Source organism: Wyeomyia smithii, chromosome 3 (genome assembly GCF_029784165.1).
Source record: "Wyeomyia smithii strain HCP4-BCI-WySm-NY-G18 chromosome 3, ASM2978416v1, whole genome shotgun sequence".
Taxonomy (NCBI): Eukaryota; Metazoa; Arthropoda; class Insecta; order Diptera; family Culicidae; genus Wyeomyia; species Wyeomyia smithii.
This window is the reverse complement of record NC_073696.1, coordinates 61,703,629-61,723,917: the sequence shown is the minus strand read 5'-3', so window position 1 is coordinate 61,723,917 and position 20,289 is coordinate 61,703,629. Positions and strand designations below refer to the sequence as shown.

At 38.2% G+C, this 20,289-nt stretch overlaps 2 protein-coding genes across 17 annotated transcripts in view; one reads left to right on the top strand and one right to left on the bottom strand.

Moving 5' to 3' along the window:
- The window catches only part of LOC129732231 (mucin-4-like), a 255,175-nt gene that overhangs the window by 103,816 nt on the left and 131,070 nt on the right, over positions 1-20,289 (top strand). The window contains exon 2 of the mRNA XM_055692890.1: positions 1,007-1,136. The gene's annotated coding sequence lies outside the window, so the exon portion shown is untranslated. The remainder of the gene's footprint in view (positions 1-1,006; positions 1,137-20,289) is intronic.
- The window catches only part of LOC129732233 (receptor-type tyrosine-protein phosphatase kappa), a 191,279-nt gene that overhangs the window by 154,463 nt on the left and 16,527 nt on the right, over positions 1-20,289 (bottom strand). The window lies entirely within an intron of this gene.

Genomic DNA, 20,289 nt, shown 5'->3' with positions numbered 1-20,289 from the left:
TTTATTTAAAGAATTCGACAAAGTTTTGTTAAGTTTTAAGCAATGCTAGATGTATGCGTACATAAACCATACAGACTCAATCTGTCCTATCTTCATGGACTTTCGCCACATCTTTGAAGATTTAATTAGAGCGAAGATTCTGGTCTAAAAGCCTCTCCAACTTCCTATATGTCAACGCTGACAGAAACATTATCTCATAAATTTATCTACTGGACAATAACGAAATTCTATGTCCCTTATTTTTATCTGAAATGTTAGAATCATTCTTTAGGCCATGGATATTCCGTCGCAGTTGCAGAATCAGTTCAGACACGCTGTTTGTTTCAGTTTAAAAGGTATACTAGATGCAATATACATACTACGTTTTACTGGAATACTATCGAGAAAGAAGCAGCAGAGCAAGTAGCGTTTGCAGCAAAAAAAGACTTTCGCTGTGAAATGCTATGCATTTGCCGCACTTCGTCGAAGCTAACACATCATAGTTGAGAGTGTATGTGTGAATCGTGTATCGACACACTTCGAGTCCAGAATACCTGTTCATTAACGTACCCTCGTCATTAGTTCCTTTTTTTCGTTTGGCAGCGAAAATGTTCATCGTGACTTGATGACAGTAGCCGAAAGGAATGAAAAGAAAATAAAACTGCTGGAATCGAAACGACAGTGCGAAATTTTCAGTTTCATTTTTGTGCTTCGAAAATGTGGAGCCCTGGTCAACATTCTAAGTGCGAATCGAAGATCATAAGTAACAAACTGGGCGACGAGGCGTGCAAGGTGACCGTATCAAGTGGAGGACAACCTGCGGGCAGCGTTAGGCAGATTTGATATGCAATTTACCAGATTTTTCATAAATAATCCAGATTTTTTTCGATTTTTTTTCTGTCTCGCAAAAAGGTTATCACTTCAAAATTTGCGCAAAATTTAGCAATTTTGTCACTTCAAACCCTATACCCCAAGAATTTCATTGGAAAAAATGACTTTTTCCAGATTTTTTTTTTGCTTTTTCCAGATACGATATTTACCCACTGTCTGTGAGGCCTACGCAGACGGCAGGCTGGCGAGCTGCAGCCATGGACCGAATGGAATGGTTCTTCAAAGAGTAAGGGACACCTCGATCTGCAGCTGACTTGCAAGATTAGGTAAGTAAGTAACAAATGTGTTTGGTTACAGAATAAAATTTTATTCGTCGTTATGAAAACGAGACCCATTTAGTCAAGAGGAAGAAGTCTTATCGGAAAACCTTGTTCCTCGCGTCAATGTCGCCAATTAGAACAAATCTCTAGAGAGGAATAATATTTCTTTTATTATAAGTAGGGCTTATGTTGTTATGAAGAGGAAGTCGAATCGAACCTTCGTTCTTCATGTCAATACCGCGCCATAATTACATTTCTCTGTAGAGAACTATTATACGTATCTTTGGCCAGTATTCTAATGAGAGTTCAACTCAATAGGGGTACTGTAGAACTCAGCGTTTGGGAAAGGTATGTGGTGGAGAGCCTGAGAAAAACCCCATGTTCAAGTTCTTCGACAACCAAAAAGGCCTGAAATTAATAAGATTTCAACCCATGACTACCCGCATGTTAAAACGGACTCTGTATTCTCACTTTTTCCTGTTCACAAAGCACGAATTTATCGTATGCGATGGCTTCTAATGAAATTAAAGGTAAAAATGGTAGTAGGCTGAAATTAGAGCTATGAGCTTTTCTGTTACGGCTTCAAAAATCATCTAAAGTACTGTCAAAGAGACATCTTCCTTTGATTGGTCTGTACTGTGAGAGTTTAAAAAAATTGTTTACGTCTATCGAATATAGCGAATATGATATAAATTTAGATTTTGCATCTGTCACACAAAGTCTATTTGTCTCATTGCCAAAGGAGAATCGAGAACCAAAAAGTTCTGAATTCGGAACTGAATAACCAAACAATTTCTTCATCTACATTCGAAATGATACGTCCAGGGGGCCATAACTGCTATAAATGTGCACTTGAAAACAATTCGAAAATCACCAAACTACACTACACTAGTCTTCATCTCCCAAAAGAGTGGAAGCGTCAGACCCTTATGGGCAGCTCCGGGCTAAACAACGAATTCCGTTGAAAGTTAAGAGGTTGAGTTTTACGACTCTGGCTGGATTGGTAATCGGTTCGTCATAGCTACAGTGGGAACTGTGCTGTCTGTCGCCGGCCGGGGCAATGATGGTAAATATACTGGCTGTCATGGCACCACATCCATACCACACGCGTTGTATCCGAAACCACATCTTTACAATGGCAGCAGGGAAGAAGGGGATTTATGAATCCTGTGCCGTCGTACGTTGTTGCCAATGTGGCTTGCTAGAAGCGTGGGAGTAGTAGGTAGGTGGAGAGGGCAGTGACCGCTGTGATATAGCACCAAACTAGTAGGCAACAACTGAAACTGTGGGGAAGAAAGTTCAACCACAGACGGCCGTAAATTTCAAATGTGCCGATAAATGAATGATAGCTTTTGTGGGTGGAATATGAACCGTCAAACGTTTGGCGTTATGATTCGCTAAAAAGTTCTACAACAGGGTGGAAACGTTATCAAGACAATTAAAGGAAAAAAAAGCCTGTTACACATAATATCCTCGTTCCGTTATCACGAAATGAATATACCGTAACATTTAAGAGCCAGTTCGCGAGAGCCACAACCACCTTTCTGAGGGACGTTGTTTTGATGTTCTCCGATTGGGTTGAAATTTTCAGCGTTTGTTTGTCTATTCAAGGTTGAAAGTTTTGCAAAGTTTCAATTTTTTCCATTGAGGTTAAGTGGGGTAAAACGGCCCTTGAAAATGATATGTCCAAAAACGTCCAAATACTAAAAAGTGCAATAACTCCTGCTAGACTTGATGGATTTTTCTAAAAATTTGTGGTATTATTCTGCACTAAGAGTACTTCAAAACTCATGGTCACAATATATGGCAAAGAGATAAATTGACGAAAAAAACGCATTTTTCTTTTAAAAATTGTCAATTTTCAGGATCATTCTACTCTTTTCAACATCGCTAGAAAAAATATCTGCCAAATGGGGTAATACGGCCCTAGAAGGTTTTTTTCAAAAAACCGTCAAAATCACTAAAATCATTATAGTTCCTGCTAGACTTAATAGATTTTATTGAAAGTTTGGATAATCACTGTACCTTATCAGAGCTACCTGCTTCACCAGAAAATAAGCAATTTGGGGTAAAACGTTCCTTGAAGATTTTTTTTCGAAAATGCCGTCAAAATCACCAAAACTGCAAGAACATGCGTTAGACTTGATAGAAGTTAATACGAAATTAAGGGCAAGATGACAAAAGTGACAAATAGATTTTCATAACGGAAAATAATTTTTTGAAAAATACTTGGCGATTTTCGGGGTGCTAATTTCTCTACAGAAAAGGTCCAACTACAGAGCTTTTATTTGGCATAATATCCAGAGGCATCTTCTGGAAACTGACTAAAAAGGACTAAAGTTTTCCTTGACTTCAAGAAAAGCATCAAAGATATTATAGATATGACGGTTGCGAAAATAAATAATTCCAACCGAGTTCCTACTTATCCGTGGAGCAAATAAAATCGTTATTTGCACGATTCCCTGCAATATTCATGTAGGTAATACTTGGCGCAATGGAAGATGGTGCTTTGATGAACGTTGACATCATAACATCATGAGTATGAATTCTAAAACATTAGTGTTCGAATTCGTGATTTTTTAAAATGATTGTTCATTTTTATTGATACAACAGCAACCAGAGTAACATGATGTTTTGGCCAACACTCTGGAAAAAGCGAAGAATGAGGCCGATGAAAATAAATTTAAAAATAATCAAATTAAAAAGATGAACATTAAACTCAAACAATAACTTACTTCATTTGCTTTAACCAAACTCGAAATATTGCAGTCTTTCAGCAACCGTCTCATCGATATTGTCTTTTACAAGGTTGATGCTTTTCTTGAAACCTAGTAAACAGTCAAGAAAAAGTTTAGTCCTATTTAGTCAGTTTCCAGATGATGCATCTGGATTTCATATCAAATTAAATCTCTTTAGTTGTTTTATAAAATGCTAACTTCGAGTTTTGGACTGTTTTCTGTTGAGAAAAAGCACCCCGAAAATCGCCAAGTATTTTCCAAGAAATTTTTTTTTTCATCATGTAAATCTATTTGTCACTTTTGTCATCTTACCCTTTAGTTCGTATTTAACTAGAGTGATAATATAAATTTTCAGTAAATCTATCAAGTCTTACCCAAGCTCTTGCAGTTTTGGTGATTTTGACAGCATTTTCAAAAAAAAATCTTCAAGGAACGTTTTACCCCAAATTGCGTGTCTTCTGGTGAAGTAGGTAGCTCTGATAAGGTACAGTGATTATCCAAATTTTCATTAAAATCTATTAAGTCTAGCAGGAACTATAATGATTTTAGTGATTTTGACGGTTTTTGGAGAAAAACCTTCTAGGGCCGTTTTACCCCATTTGGCACACTTGGCTTATACATGACATTAAAGCTCTAGAGTTTTTCTATAAAACGCCATATTCAGATATTTTTTCTAGCGATGTTGAAAAGAGTAGGATGACCCTGAAAATTGACAATTTTTAAAAGAAAAATGCGTTTTTTTCGTCAATTTATATCTTTGCCATATATTGTGACCATGAGTTTTGAAGTACTCTTAGTGCAGAATAATACCACAAATTTTTAGAAAAATCCATCAAGTCTAGCAGGAGTTATTGCATTTTTTAATTTTAAAATGACGTTGGACGTTTTTGGACATATCATTTACGAAGGCCGTTAAGTGGGTTAGGTTAAGTGGGGTAATTAACCTCAATGAAAAAAAATTGAAATTTTGCAAAACTTCCTACCTTGAATAGACAAACAAACGCTGAAAATTTCAGCCGAATCGGAGAACGGTTGCGCCTCTCGCGAACTGGCTCTTAATTCGACAGTTAATGGAACTGCTGTTCAATTCACTAGAACACTGCTGTGACAAACGCAGCAGTGGCAACTATTCATACAAAACTTCATTTCAACATGGCCGTAGCATGAAGTGTTCTCAGAATGAAATATTAATTAACTTGAACACCATCCTGCGACCCTGGTGATAGCAATGGTAGCAATGACGATCGTATCCGGTTACATGCCAAACTTCAGCAAAAAGTTGAACGCTAAGAAATTTTCCGGCAAAACTTTCTGCGAACCAAAAAGTGAGGAGTCTTATGGGGCAGAAGTTATATCAAACTTACAAAGTGTCGTATATTCCAAAAAAGCCAATGTTAACTTTTGCCCCACCCTACTCTATTGTGTCGTGCCGGCTTATCATTCGAAAAGCTTTAGTAACAGATAGAAACAATTCCATTCGCAGGAATACGTCGTTATGAAGGATAAAAATTATTTATCAGTGATATAAAAATACTCATGCGTTATCAGAGTCAAACGTTGTTTGACCTACATTAAACCGCATGAACAGAACACAAGTTTCGGCTGAAACATCTCGGCAACGTTTTCTGTCATCGAAACTGTGAACTTCAATGTTGCATTCCGTTCCATTTTGCCACTGTTAACATGCCACTGTTTGGAGAAGCATGCAGTGCTTGGTTCGCAACATTTAACGCAAATAGATGGCAAACAGCTAGCGACGTCGTGACGCCAATAGACAAGGCACGTAGTCTGCGTTCCACGGCGGGATGGTGCGCTGCCGGCGTTGTTATTCAACCGGATGACGACGGTTGGAAATGTAACTACCTGTTTTTTTTGCTCTATTTTTTGGGAGTCGAAACGAACCGGCTAGGTTTTAGTATGTTTGAAACATAATAAAGTCTATTGATTCAAACCAAACACAAATCGTCTGTTGACATTGTTTTTAAAAGTTTCAATATTCTCAACATAAATACAATGTGAAACTATCGGTGATAGTTCGATTTGAATTTGCATTTAGATTCATTTTGAAAAACAGCTTAAATTTTGCTCTTCGATTCGTTGAAAGAACATTTTCAAGCCAACAAATTCGCCATAAACTTAAAATCTTAAGAGTTGGGCGGTGTGGTAGCTTGATTTAATGCCCAAGAAAAGCATAAGTTATCAACTTTTTATAGAAGACTGCTTTTAAATGAGGTTCCTGTTTTGAACCAGGAATAAAATCGGCACGATTTTTGGCAATATTTGTTCGCAACTATAGCTATATCTATTCTTTCAGTTCCGGCTAACAGCAAGATAATGGATGTTTTCCAAGGAAAGCTCGATGGGATTGGCAACCTGACGTAAGGCATAGTTAGACACAGGCAGAACAATAAAAAATCTGTTTGCTGAAGTTTTGTAGATTTTTGTGCAGCAGGTTCGTTTTGGCTGTAATGAAATAGTCGAATGATATCAAGTTCAAATTTACTGATTTATTTTTAGCTTAAAGTGCTTAAAAATTCTTTTTATGTGGCTTTATTTTCCTCAGGATAAGATAAGAAGGACCATGCCGATATAGTATTTTGGCCCTATTGCAGTCTTCTAGAGAATAAATGGGGATTTTGATCATGCTTGCACTCAGTATAGACTACAATTTAGTCAGCTTGACACCTCGTCGATTCGAGATTTTAGGCGGCCATTTTGACATAGGTTTTATTCAAAGCATTGTAGCTCAGGAACCAGAAAGACATACGCCCTTTCAGAAAATGACTTTCACGTCTAAAAAATTAAAATTGAAAATTGAAAAATACTCAGTATGCTAAACCGAATATGCGTGCAAAGTCGAATTTTTGTGTATTTTCTGGTCATTTCGCGTTATTTTACTCTCATCAGAAAAATAAAGTCGTGACCAGCGTGCCGACTCGGAAACAACATGAACTTTACGCTTCTTGATGACCTTATATCCAATGTCAGTAACCAAATTATAATATGTTACTGTGCGAAATCAATCAGAGCAATAGCTGTGCGAAATGAGAAGGTTAATTGAATAACTAAGGCATAAACATTTGCGGGTAGATATAATTATAATTTGATCAATCAAGTTCAATATATCGAGTTGAAAAAGTGACAATTCTAATTTTGATTTGTCATTTTCCAAACTACCTCCCCGTCTTTATCGACACGGTAATAGTTATTGCTCGAATATAAAACAAAAATTCTATCTTTTTTTTACTGCTCGTTTTTACAGCATCTTAATCTACGGGAGTATAAGATAACGACAGCGGTTTAAACTACATAGAATCGTAAAAAGTCGACTGTAGTTATTTATTTGGTTTGTTTTCAACAGATTCACAGTAATACTAACATGTTTCTTGAACGCAAGGACAGAAATTAGATTATAACTCGCAAGGTGTACACTTGTGAAGTTAGAAACATACCTCCCACTTTCCTAAGTTGAATTTCATTTTTATATTGAGTTCACGTGAAACAAAGCAGATAGAAGAAAAAAATCGTTCTTTTTTAAATTTAACAATGTCGTTTTCGTACTTAAAATTCATAAAGGCAAAAGTTGTTCCATTGTCACCTTACTTATTATGATTTTTAAATCATAAAGTATCTCTAGGTCGGTTGAAAGATAGAAAAAACTTTTTTTTAAAAATTGTCTTATATAAACAGGACAGCAACATTGTACAACAATCTTCAATTCTATCTACAAAGACACGAAAGTTAGATATCTGATTTGATAGAAAATTTTGATCACTCCAATTTGTGATTACATAAAAATAACCGCCTCATCATGGTTGGTAAATGGCTGGGCACGGGTCACTTGAGACCTTATTGTGGTCTTCCACCTCTGTCCAGCAACTCCTATCCCAACCTCCACAAGGTGCCGATTGAAATACAAGTAACCATAGCGGAGATCCCCCTAACCCCCGGTGAAAACTATGGTCGTGTGCTGACTGGGCAGCGGCTGTATACCCATGTTAGGGGCGGCGTACAACAGCGTCTGACTCGGAGCAGGCGGCTGAATCACGAAACGTGGTGCTTCGCAAGCTATATCTGAGACGGCAGCCCCGTCGCGAGACTAGGTATCGCAACCCTATTAAGGCAGCATATATACGTAATACGTACGCACACCTGAAGGCACCCAAATGGAGAGGCCTGCTCTCAGACCGACCATATTCTGACGATGGTCGGCACTTTTCAGATATTACAAAAGTGAGGTCGTTTAGAGGACCAAACGATGACTCGGATCATTATCTCGTGGTATCCAAGATTAGCGCCCGATTGTCCAACGTGTTAAAATCCACGACGACAAGGAGGATACAGTTAAACATCAACTGGAGAAGTGGCTACAGAGTACCTGCAGAAGGTTGATTAGCGGATCGAGGATCAAGTTGGAGGTAATCTGAATGAACAGTGGAGGCATATACATAGTACAATCAGCACCACAGCGGGAGAAGTGTTAGATACATCTGCGAAAGCCACGTCCAATGAGTGATTTGACGCTGAGTACAAGCGAGCGATGGATGAAAAGAACCGCGCCATAGTTCACATGTTAGCCACGGCTATGACTCGTCAGAGCGTAAGAAGATACCAGGAAGCTAGAGTCGCTGAAAAAAGCCTCCATCGCCGGAAGAAACGACAGTATAGGGAGCGTATTCTTGCGGAGGTGAAAGCTTGCTTCTCTAGGCACGATGCGAGAAGCTTCTACAAGAAGAAAAATGGAATCAGGAACCGAAACGTGTCAGCCTCTGCCATGTGCAACAATAGGGAGGGGAACCTGATTACCTATAGAACGGAGCTGGCCAGGCGTTGGAAAGAACACTTTAGTATGCTGTTGAATAGTGAAGAATACAGTGTAGTCGACAGGAGAAGGATGGTGATTGCGGATGATGGCAAAGCTATGGACCCACCATCCATGGATGAGATAAAGAGAGCAATGAAAGAGCTGAAGAACTGCAAGGCAGCTGGTGAGGACGGCATTCCAGCCAAACTCTTCAAAGTAGGGAGCGAACTGCTGTATCGTACTTTACACGGGATCCTGCTGAGAGTGTGGTTCGATGAAGAATTACCCTTGGACTGGTTGGAGGGTCTCATGTGTTCGATCTCCAAGAAAGGCCGCCGTCTGAACTGCAGTAATCACAGCACCGTTTACAAAATTCTCTCTCATATTCTGTTCCATAGACTGAGGCCGTTGTCGGAGACCTTTGTTGGTGAATACCAATATGGTTTTCTAGGGGGACGCTCCACTACGGACCAAATGTTCACCCTGCGACAGATCCTCGATCAAATTCGAGAATTTGCAGAATCACCATCTGTTTATAAACTTTAGTGCAGCGTACGATACATCATGCGTCAAAATAGCCGGTGAGATATCGGACTCCTTCGTGACGTTAGATGCTTTGAATCAGGGAGACGGGCTGTCAAACTTATTGTTCAACATCGCATACGGAGGGCTGGCATGCAAAAAAGCGGCACCATCATTACGAATTCTCATATGCTACTAGGTTTTGCTGACGATATCGACAACATTGGTATCAACCGTATAGCAGTGGAAGAGGCCTTCGGGCTTCTCTGGAAGGAAGTTGGGAGAATTGGGCTCATCATTAACTCTGCCAAAACGAAATACATGGTAGCTGGTAGAGAGCGTGGTAGTCTGACGGATGTTGGTGCTGAGGTGGAAAATTTTTTGAAGTAGTCGACGAATTTATTTACCTAGGTACAATAATGACATGTGACAACGAGGTTAACCGGGAGAAAAGCAGATAGCAGCTGCAAACAGGGCCTTATACGGATTACGTAACCAGCTGAGGTCCCGCAGTCTGCGAGCTCGTATTAAAAACTCTACAAAACACTAACTTTTCCCATGTCCTTCTACGGCCCTAAAGCATGGACGTTGAAAGAGGCTGATCGGCGACCCTGAGCTCTTGGTGTTTTTGAGCGCAGGATTTTGCGTTCAAACCTTGACGGTAAACTACTAAATAGTGTTTGGCGCAGACGCGTGAGCCATGAAGTGTACCAGGTGTACAAATCGGCGGATATAGTCAAGAGGATAAAACGCGGCAGGTTGCAGGGAGCTGGGCATGTAGCTAGAATGCCGGAAGAACGACTAGCGAAGACTATATTTAGCAGATAGTGGCCATCGACTTAGAGGTAGGCTGCTGTCGACGAGGGTGCTCGCGAAAGAGGTGTTAGGGGAGATTGGAGCCGCCCAAGACCAAGTGACACGGGTGCTTATTATGGGAGTCACTTCACGGTGAAATCAGAGTGAAGTGAATGAAGTCCTATTACGGGACTCACGTAAGTGAGAAAAACGTCGCAAGGTGACATCTGCCGTGAAATCTGGGTTATTATGAGTGTCATATGAGTGAAGTGGAAACGGAAAAAGCGACGTTTCGCGTGGAATTATTCCACGACCAGTTTGAACGGTGGAATGATTTCACGAAGATAGGGAAGTTTAGAAATCGATTGATTTGTGATCTAGCGGTAATATATATGGGATTTATTTTCCAGTAAGAAGGCGAATCTTTTTTTTTCTTGAAAAAATCGGCTCTCTGGAACTTACAAATTTTCGAGCTGCGGCCAATGGAACAAAAGGGAAAAATTGACCTTCGAATTTCGTTTAGCGGTAGGGCTCCAAAGTTTCCTCTTGTAGAAAAATGTCCTTATACAAAATTTCAGCTCAATCGAATTCCCGGGACTTAGAAATTTTTGAGCTGGGAAACTCCCACATTTCACTCGTCCTATTCTCAATTACACTTCACTGGCAGTCTCACTTCACGGAGGTGGTATTTGTCACCTCACTTGAGGTGGAATCGGGAATAGGTCTAAAAAAGTGAAGTGAGCGTGAGAGTGAAATATATTTCACCGTGAAGTGACTCCCGTAATAAGCACCACGGCGATTTGGATTCGGAATTAGATCGATAATCGGTCTGTCGCCGTATAAGTAAAGTAAATAACCGCCTCATCATATGTAACAACTTTGTAGAAGTTTTTTTTTACAATATCACTATCGAGCTCTGGATCCAAATCTCTCCCTAGAAGGCTATCGAATAATTAACTCAGCGTCTCCACCGATTTAACAGTGAAAGGAGGCGCATGGTTAACGTTCGCGTTGAAATGGGTGGGAATTTTGTCGCGTAAATGAACCGAAACTTATAGAAAAGGGTAAAAAGCTATAGTCTTTCATTTTTTTCAGTTTGATCTTCAAAGCCACACCTATAATTTTCTTGTTGTGATTTAGTAAAATAACTCTATATCGGTTGTTTTGAAAGATAGAAAAACATTTTCTGCCACAAAGTTACACAAAATTGAGGGGACTTCAACATCCTAGAACCTTGTTTAACTCTATTTGAAAAGATAAGAAAGGTAGATGCTGGATTTCGTCGAATATTGGGGACATTCTAATTTGCGATTACAGGAAAACGTGCGCTCTATCATATGTAACAACTTTGTAGAAGAAAGTTTTTCCCTAGAATATTACTATCGACCTTTAGACCAAAATTTCACTTTAAACTCGTTCCCTAGAAGGCTGTCGAATAAATAACTTAGCGTCTCCACCGATTCAACAGCGAAAGGAGACGCATGGTTAACTTTCGCGTTGAAGTGGGTGGGAGCTTTTGTCGCGTAATTGAAATGGCTAGGAGCGCCCAAATTCACAGGAATGGTTAAGTAGCTATAATCTTTCTTTTTTTCAGTTTGAGCTCTATGGCAAAACCTGTGTTGACCAGTGCAATTTTAATAAAATATAATTTTCCCTGTCAGCTGGTAAAGTGTCGAGCTCTTATCCAAAATTAAACAATAAGCTGTTTTTTATCAGTTCACTTTGAGAATCTAAAATTGGTTTGGGTAAACCGACGTGCGGCATTTTAGGCCCACAAGACCTTCATAAATTTGAAATAGCTCCTGTCGTAATCATTATCACGCAAACTGCATAATTATTTCCTAAAATTCGAAAGCATGGAAATGGTTCTTTCGCTGGGGATCGCTATATTCCAAACCATGGCACGACTATGCTCCATAAAAGAGGATGAAAACAGTTTCGAACAGAGAGTCGACCCTGAACGATCCGTCATTTGGCTCAGCAGTTTTCGAATCTCACCAGCTGGCGGGTGGCCACGTACATCGACCTTTTTCGACATTTGCCAATACTGCTAGAGAGCGAACATAGCAAAAACTGTTAATGCTTTTTTATGCGTCGAAGTTCACATGAGACGTCTGTGTTTTGTCAGGGCTTCAATAAACGAGTGTTGATTGTTGTTTCTACCACGATAAAAAGAGAAACAGTGTGGGTGCTTGAGGGAACAAGGCAAAATGCAACTCAATCTAGTATCGGAAAGCAAGCACCTAATAAATATATTTGCAAATGGCCAACAATACATAATCTTGATTAGATTCTTATGCACGTACGGCACCCTATATTCCATCATCAACTGGTTACGTACATACTGAGTGTTTGTTACAAATCAAATTTAGTTTGATGTTGAAAAGTTGTATCTTTTTCTATAAATTTTGATTCTTTCATACTTTTCAAGTATTCCTTCTATTCAGATTTAATTGATTTTTTTATTGTCAGTGTACATTACCCCGCGTGATGACGACTGGCATTCGCCCGGCAGCCTATACATTTTCATTAGCTGCGCTATTATTAGAAGAAAATTGTTGTTTTGTGCGGTTTACACAGCATCCGCTCCGCACGATACTCTCCTGCTTATCCGCAGATAGGTGATTCACGCAGGGCTTGGCGAAGAGATAAAGAATGTTCACATAGAGAGAATATCGTACTTCGGGGAAAATGTTCTTAAATAATAAATCTTAAAAGCTGCCCGAAGGCTTCCTAATTGGGTGGAATTTTAAATATGCATCTATAAACCGAAGGTTTATAACGCCGTAAAACAGGAACGAAAAAAAATTTTCACCATCTTCATATTTCGCATGGGGATTCGGGAGTAATAGTTTGCATTAGCAGAATTGCAGCTAATGGGAGCAATAAGTCGAACACACTAGATTAATTAAACGGTCAATTTTCGACAAACTATTTCTAGCCTTTCAAGTTCTACTAGTATGCCACTAGTAGTCAGATGCACTCCTCTTTCGACAGCTCTATTCAGTGAAAGCGAAATCCACTAACGAGAACCGGTTGGAGAGCTCCTCGGGAAGAAACAGAGAAGCGTCTTCACTTCTGTCTTCTGTCCAGCATTTATTGCACTCGACCCGGCTTCAAAGGAAAAGCACAGTCAGCAGCAGACAAGTATGTAAGCTAAGCCGAGACCGCACATATTCGAAGACTAGTACAGTTGAGAAAATTTCCACCCCAACACTGCCAGAAGGTGTGAATGTGAAAAAGAAAAGACTGGCAAGCAATTCGCTCGAAAATCACTCTGTATGTAGAAATAAGCCTCCTGCCGGCACACTTGGTTTCGATAGCTGGCACCGAACGACCGGCGATAGTAATCTTAGAGGAGCCAAAGTTGAGGGGAAACGGCGCCACGTTTTAGCTCGTAAGAAAGTGGTATTCTTGAATCGTCAGATTCAAAAAAAAAGTTTATTTCCCATTATGCTTCACGTCGTACCATTTTCCCATTTAGAAGCACCGCCGCGCCGGTGTGGGTGTTTTGAAACGTTTCGATAATTGAAATAAGGCAGACAGCGAATTGTTATCAGTCATCGGTTATCTTACTTCACTTACTGGGCACTTAATATGTCTTTTTATAGGTATTTCTTTCCTATTTGGGTAGGATACCAAAAATTCATTGTATGTTGGTCTGGATTCAATAAAGCAGGCTTTATAAATTCCGTAACTGTTTTACAATGTATTCGTGTGTTTTACACTGTCCCATTTATCGTTCAAAGGATCCGTCTCCTGCGTTCACACCGGAAATGTATTTTTTATGCTGTACCCCATTTTCATTCCATACCTCGATGTACATGGCAGTGAAAATGCTCATCGACATCACATTCAATTGGCGTGGCTTCACATTGTTGTAATGTAATCGACTCGACTCACAAATTGATAAATACGTAGTTAGCCGAAATCGACAGTTCCATAGTTTTACTTTTTTAGTGACGGTTTAAATTTTTCAGCATGAAAGATCATATACACTGTGCAACATTTATTTAGGCACAGGTCTTCAGGCAGCCGATAGATAGACACAGCTTCTGAATTATTCATTCAACCTTCTTGCAGCCGAAGAGTGATTTGTGGAATATTGATCACACATTTTGATGAGCTTATGATTCAAACTTTCAAATCTAAATTTAGAGGATCTTGAAAACGGATGCTCTAAGAAATAAGATAGCAGATTGATTTGAATTGAGTCATGTTCTTTATCGCAGCGGTTCTTAACCTGGGCTACGTGTACCCCTAGCGGTACGCGAAGGCCTACAGAGGGTACGCGAAAAAAAATGCTCTTAAACATGACTGTAGCAATCAAACAAACCATAGTTTAACTTGAAACCGGAACTAGACTACCACAACATGATCCATCACTAATCACTACTCTCTCTCACTCTGCGAGAACAAACCAAGGCAGGGGGTACAATGGATTTGGAAAATATCACCAAGGGGTACGCGGATAAAAAATGGTTTAGAACCGCTGCTCTATCGGAACATGTTTTTCTCGAACAAAAGTAAAATCATAAAACTGGGCTGGAACTAAAAATTTGTTGTATCAAGTTTATGTTAAACGATCTTTATCTTCTCTTCTATACATAACTATAAAAATGGAATCCTGTCTGTCAGTCTGATCCACATAGACTAGGAAACTACTGAACCGATCGACAAAAAAATTTGTATGTAAGGGTTCTTCGGGACCGGGGAAGGTTCTTAGGATAGTTTGAGACCCCTCCCTCTTCTGGAAGGGAGGGCCCCCACACAAATAAAAACAAATATCTATATAACTCGAGATTTAATCAAGCAAATAGACCAAATTTGGCGTACGGTAGTTCACAAGAGCAAGAGATATCCATGTGGTAGATCGACACTCCTCCTTTTCCTAGAAAGGGAGGCTCCCATACAAATGAAACAAAAATTTCTGCATAATTCATAAACTAATCAAGTAAATGGAACCAAATTTGGCATGTGGAAGTTTTTGGGGGTTTGAAATGTTTTCATGATGGTTCGATACCCCTTCCTCTTCATTAAAGCAGGGGCACCATGGATATGAAACACAAATTCCTGCACAACTCGAGAACTAATGCAGCAAATGGAACCAAATTTGGTATTCGGTAAAATATGTTTCTATGATGATTTGATACCCCTCTCTACTTTGGAAGGAGGAGGAGGGGCTGAAAGTTAGCCGAAAGTGACAGAATACCACCCAATATGGGTATTTCCGTAATCATGATAATGCACAGAAGCCAGAAATCGACCACAGACACAATTTCGAATTCCAAAATGGCGACTTCCGGTTTCTAGAAAAAACCTAAATTAATCCACCTATCGGTCAGACCCAGCCTTACTCATTAAAACTTATTATTTGTAAAAATAGATTTAGATGAACGCTTCAATCCAATAAATGTGTATTCACTTTTTGGGTTCTAAAATAATGATGTTGTAATATAAGTATAAAATATGAAATTAGACGTAATGTAAATGCTCAATAAATAGCGAAATAAAAGTAATGATTCTTAATTTCGAACAATTCAATCACGAGCCATACCGGGAACATTCAAATGGTACGATAGCACATTTAAATTATATTGTGGCCATATATATTGATCAAAGCAGGTATAGTTTTGAATAGCCTTTGAATTTCTTTTCTTTCCATAACTTTTGAACCACATATCAAATTGTTATGAAGTTTGTTATTTGTAAGTTTGAGAGATGACTCGTTCGTATGACACTAGTTATGTTTAAATAAGTCGTGTAATCTTTGAGACAATAGTATTTCGTTGTTTAATTAACAATTTAATACATAACGGTTGCTTAGTTCGATTATAATCAAATGAAATGGGAACGTATAGGGCAGCCAAACATTGAAACCACGTGTTAAATCATAATTTATCAGTTAACCCTTAACTAGCCTGTTCATCTGATAATACAATCGATCAAATCGATCAATCGATTCGGTACATTACAGACGAAGTTACAGTTCGATTACAGTAAAATTCAATAGGGTGTTATGATTCAGCTATACCTTTCATTTGACACTTATTTCGTGAAAATCGGTTCAGCCATCTCTGAGAAAAGTGAGTGAGTTTAAGTAGTTTCCGGAATGTGTTTCTTTTAAAAGCTAGATTTCACATTTTTTAACATAACAGGCAAAGTAATAGTCCGATTGCAAAAAAATCAATAGGGTCTTATGGGGTAACTAGACCTTTCATATAACACTGATTTTGTGGAAATCGGTCCAGCCATCTCTGAGAAACATTAGTGAAATTAAACAGTCTTCAAAAGACGTTTCTTTTCATAACTTTTGAACCTTATGTTCAATCTATATAAAATTCAAAAGTTAAGGGTTTTTAAAATAGCCCGTTCATTTGATACCAATTTTATTGAAATCGGTTGCGTGGTTTCTGAGATATTGATGTTTCGTGATTCTTACATTTTCAAACAAAACCTCTAAAATAAAAATCCAATTACAATGAAATTTAATAGGGTCTTATGGGGCAACTAGAAATTTCATTTGCATATAATTTCATTAAAATCGGTCCAGCCATCTCTGAGAAAAGTGAGTGAAAATAAAAATCTGCACATACACACACACACACACACACACACACACACACACACATACATACATACACACACACATACAGAAAATGCTCAGCTCGTCGAACTGAGTCGAGTGATATATGCCATTCGGCCCTTTGGAGTACTTTCATATCTTCGGTTTTGCAAGTGATTGCTCTACCTTTCTAGGAGAAAGGCAAAAAGTTAAAAAAATTACTAATTAGGAGCAACATATTCGTGCTGAAGAAATAGCGGAATAAAAGAAATGACTTTGAATTTCGTACACTCCAATCACGAGCAGTACCGGGAACGTACGAATAGCACAATACCAAATTTAAATTTTGTTGTGGCTATATGTTTTGATCAGAGCAGTTACAGCTTTATATAGTCTTTGAATTTCGTTTCTTTTCATAACTTTTGAACCACATATCAAATTGCTATGAAATTTCTTACTTGTGAGTTTGAGAGCCAACCCGTTCAAATGACACTAGATATGTTCAAATAAGTCGTGTGATCTTTGAGATAATAGACTTCCGTTGTTTTTATAATTTAATACATAACGGTTGAAATAAAAATACGATTATAGTCAAATAAAATGGGAACCTACAGGAAAGCCAAACTTTTCATTTGACACTAAGATTGTTGAATTTAGTCCAGCCATTTTTGGGAAAACGAGTGAATTTGAAAAGTCACCGGAACATGTTTCTTTTCACAATTTTTGAACCACATGTTTAATCACTATAAAATTCATCAATTAGACTTTAACTAGCCCGTTCATTTGATACCAATATTGTTCAAATCGGTTGTGTACTTTCTGAGATAATGAAGTTTCGTGATTTTCACATTCTGGTACTTTACAGATGAAGTTACAGTCCGATTACATTGATATTCAATAGGGTGTTATGAGGCAGCTAGACCTTTCATTTGACACTAACTTCGTCGAAATCGGTTCATCCATCTCTGAGAAAAGTGAGTGAGTTTGAGTAGTCTTCGGAATATGTTCCTTTGCATAGCTGGATTTCACATTTTTAAGCATAACAGGCAAAGTAATAGTCCGATTGCAAAACAAATCAATAGGGTCTTATGGGGCAACTTGACCTTCCAACTTGACACTGATTTTATGCAAATCGGTTCAGCCATCTCTTAGAAACATGAGTGAGATTAAACACTCTCCAGAACACGTTTCTTTAAATAACTTCTGAACCGCACGTTCAATCTTCATGAAACTCAAAAGTTAAGGGTTTTTTGAGTAGCTCGTTAATTTAAAACCAATTTCATTGAAATCGGTTGAGTAGTTTCTGAGATAATGATGTTTCGTGATTTTCACATTTTTGAACATAACCTCTAAACTAAAAGTCCGATTGCAATGAAATTCAATAGGGTTTTATGGGGCAACTAGACCTCTCATTTGCAATTAATTTCATGAACGTCGGTCCAGCCATCTCTGAGAAAATCGAGTGAGATTGGGAGAGCGTTACACACACACATACACACACACATACACACACACATACGCACACACACATACAGAAAATGCTCAGCTCGTCAAACTAGGTCGATTGATATACGAGATTCGACACTTTGGAGAACTTTTATACCTTTGGTTTATCCAGTGATTGCTATACCTTTCTAGGAGAAAGGCAAAAAGTGACCAAATACCACAAAATTGGCTATTCTCGTAATTGTGACGATGCATAAAAGTCAAATAGGGGAACTGCTCCATTATCTATCTCATTAAGCCGATATTCACGAAGAATGCACGGATTAAACACAAAATTTCCACGATATCATTTAACAAATAAACAAAATACGCTTTCGTGCTCTTATGGAAACGTTCAGCATTGTATAATTAGTAAACTTAGCTAGATTTATAATGAAATTTGTAAAACAAACCTATTTTCATATCGCTTCCATATCCATTTCAAAACTTAAACCACTGCTCAATTATTCATCTCACGACGCCCTCATATTCATCACACTGTTAATCATGATTGAATCACATTATCAGGAATGCACGTAGCCGCAGCTCATCGTAGGTTACCTAGATATCCGCTGTAGTTGTTTACGTGCAAAATTGGTAATCTAGGTAATCACTACAGTGCTGTAGATTTCTGTCAATTATGTCGGAATAATCAATCATTTTCAGTATGATGAATGTATCAACAGAAACTGATTTGGCAACTTTTGATTTTCTTCAACGCAGTGAAAACAGATGAAAATAGATACAGTTGAAATTTGGGAATTGTGGAAATTCATCTCATATTTCTGCTAATTCAAGCTTGTTTTAGGAAATTTGAGGTGAACATTTCAAAAATCAAAGTATTCTTAGTGTAGTGAGTGGATTTTGTTTAGTGATTAAAATAATAAGTGGTCCGCTAGTGATGAAACAAACTTTGGTTGGTTGCTGAACGAGCCCCGTTGTAGCCGTATAGACCAATGCGCGGATTTTGTTTTCTGAGGTTGGTGATTGAATTAAATGAGTTTTTGAGTGATGCCCGACTATAATATCAAATTTAGTACTTTTAAGTGAGTTTTTGAGGATTATACTTTATAAGGAATCTAAAGTGAACTAAGAAGAACCCATTCCATGAATTAGCAGATTGGTTTAGTTAGAAAATATGCGTTTTTCCTGTTTTTTCAATTGTGTTCTCATGTTGTATGAGATGAATATGGGCTGAGATAAATAATGGAGCAGTTCCCATATATGGATACTTTCGGAATCAGAATGATGCACAGTAGAAAAAATCCGACCCCGGACATGATTTTGAACTCTAACATGGCTACTAGAAAGAACATGACAACTAGAAAACAACCGAAGGTGACCAATAACCGCCCCCCCTTCCTCGGGGCCGTACCCAGGCGTGGGGAGGTCCCACGGCACATTGGTCCAATCAAGCAAATAGTGGAACTTCATTCCATAGCGCTTTTCACCCTCATCCTAACTTAATGGTGTTTCGGAACATTTGTTTGTATGAGTGACCCACATAATCAAAAATTGGCAAAAATTATGAAAAATTTACTATATTAAAAATAAAAAAACTAACTTCTATATGTTAAGAGGTAGAGGAATGGTTAATTCAGCAAAGTAGTAGAAGATTTAAAAGTATTAAACTTTGCTTAACTCTCTAGTGCCCAGTGCCGCCGTTGGACGGTCTTCAGTTGAACCTCTAAAAAGCTTCAATCAATATTTAAGAAATGTTTCATAGTGAGAGTTAACAAACAAAAACCCTATCTTAATTGGGTAAAAATTTATAAAGTATATTATTATTAATAAGTTACTTAAAACTTAGTTTTTTGTACTTAACTTTTGTTAGTTACATTTTACAAGAAAACGTTGTTTAGATGAATTGTTAGGGCACACAAACCATATATTTTTGCCAAAGACTACACATCTCCAGCACTTTTCTTTACAAGGTTATATCATATTTTAGCTTATTTTTTTCGATAACTTGAAGAACGTATAGAGTAAAAAGGGGCAAGTGAAATCATGATGTCAATAGTTTCCCTTGAATTTAAACTGAAGTACTATAAACTTTTGTAGGTTGTCCCAATCCACCCATTTTAGAGATCGGCGGTCATATGTTACAGGAGGTTTTCATATTATAAAAAACTTAGGACAACTCGCCGAAAATTCATAACCCGCTTAAGATCGTAAACAGCGGAACAGTCACATTAGTTAGCCTATACACCAGAGAGACGGCGAGCCACTCACCGTTAAGGCAACTGTCAA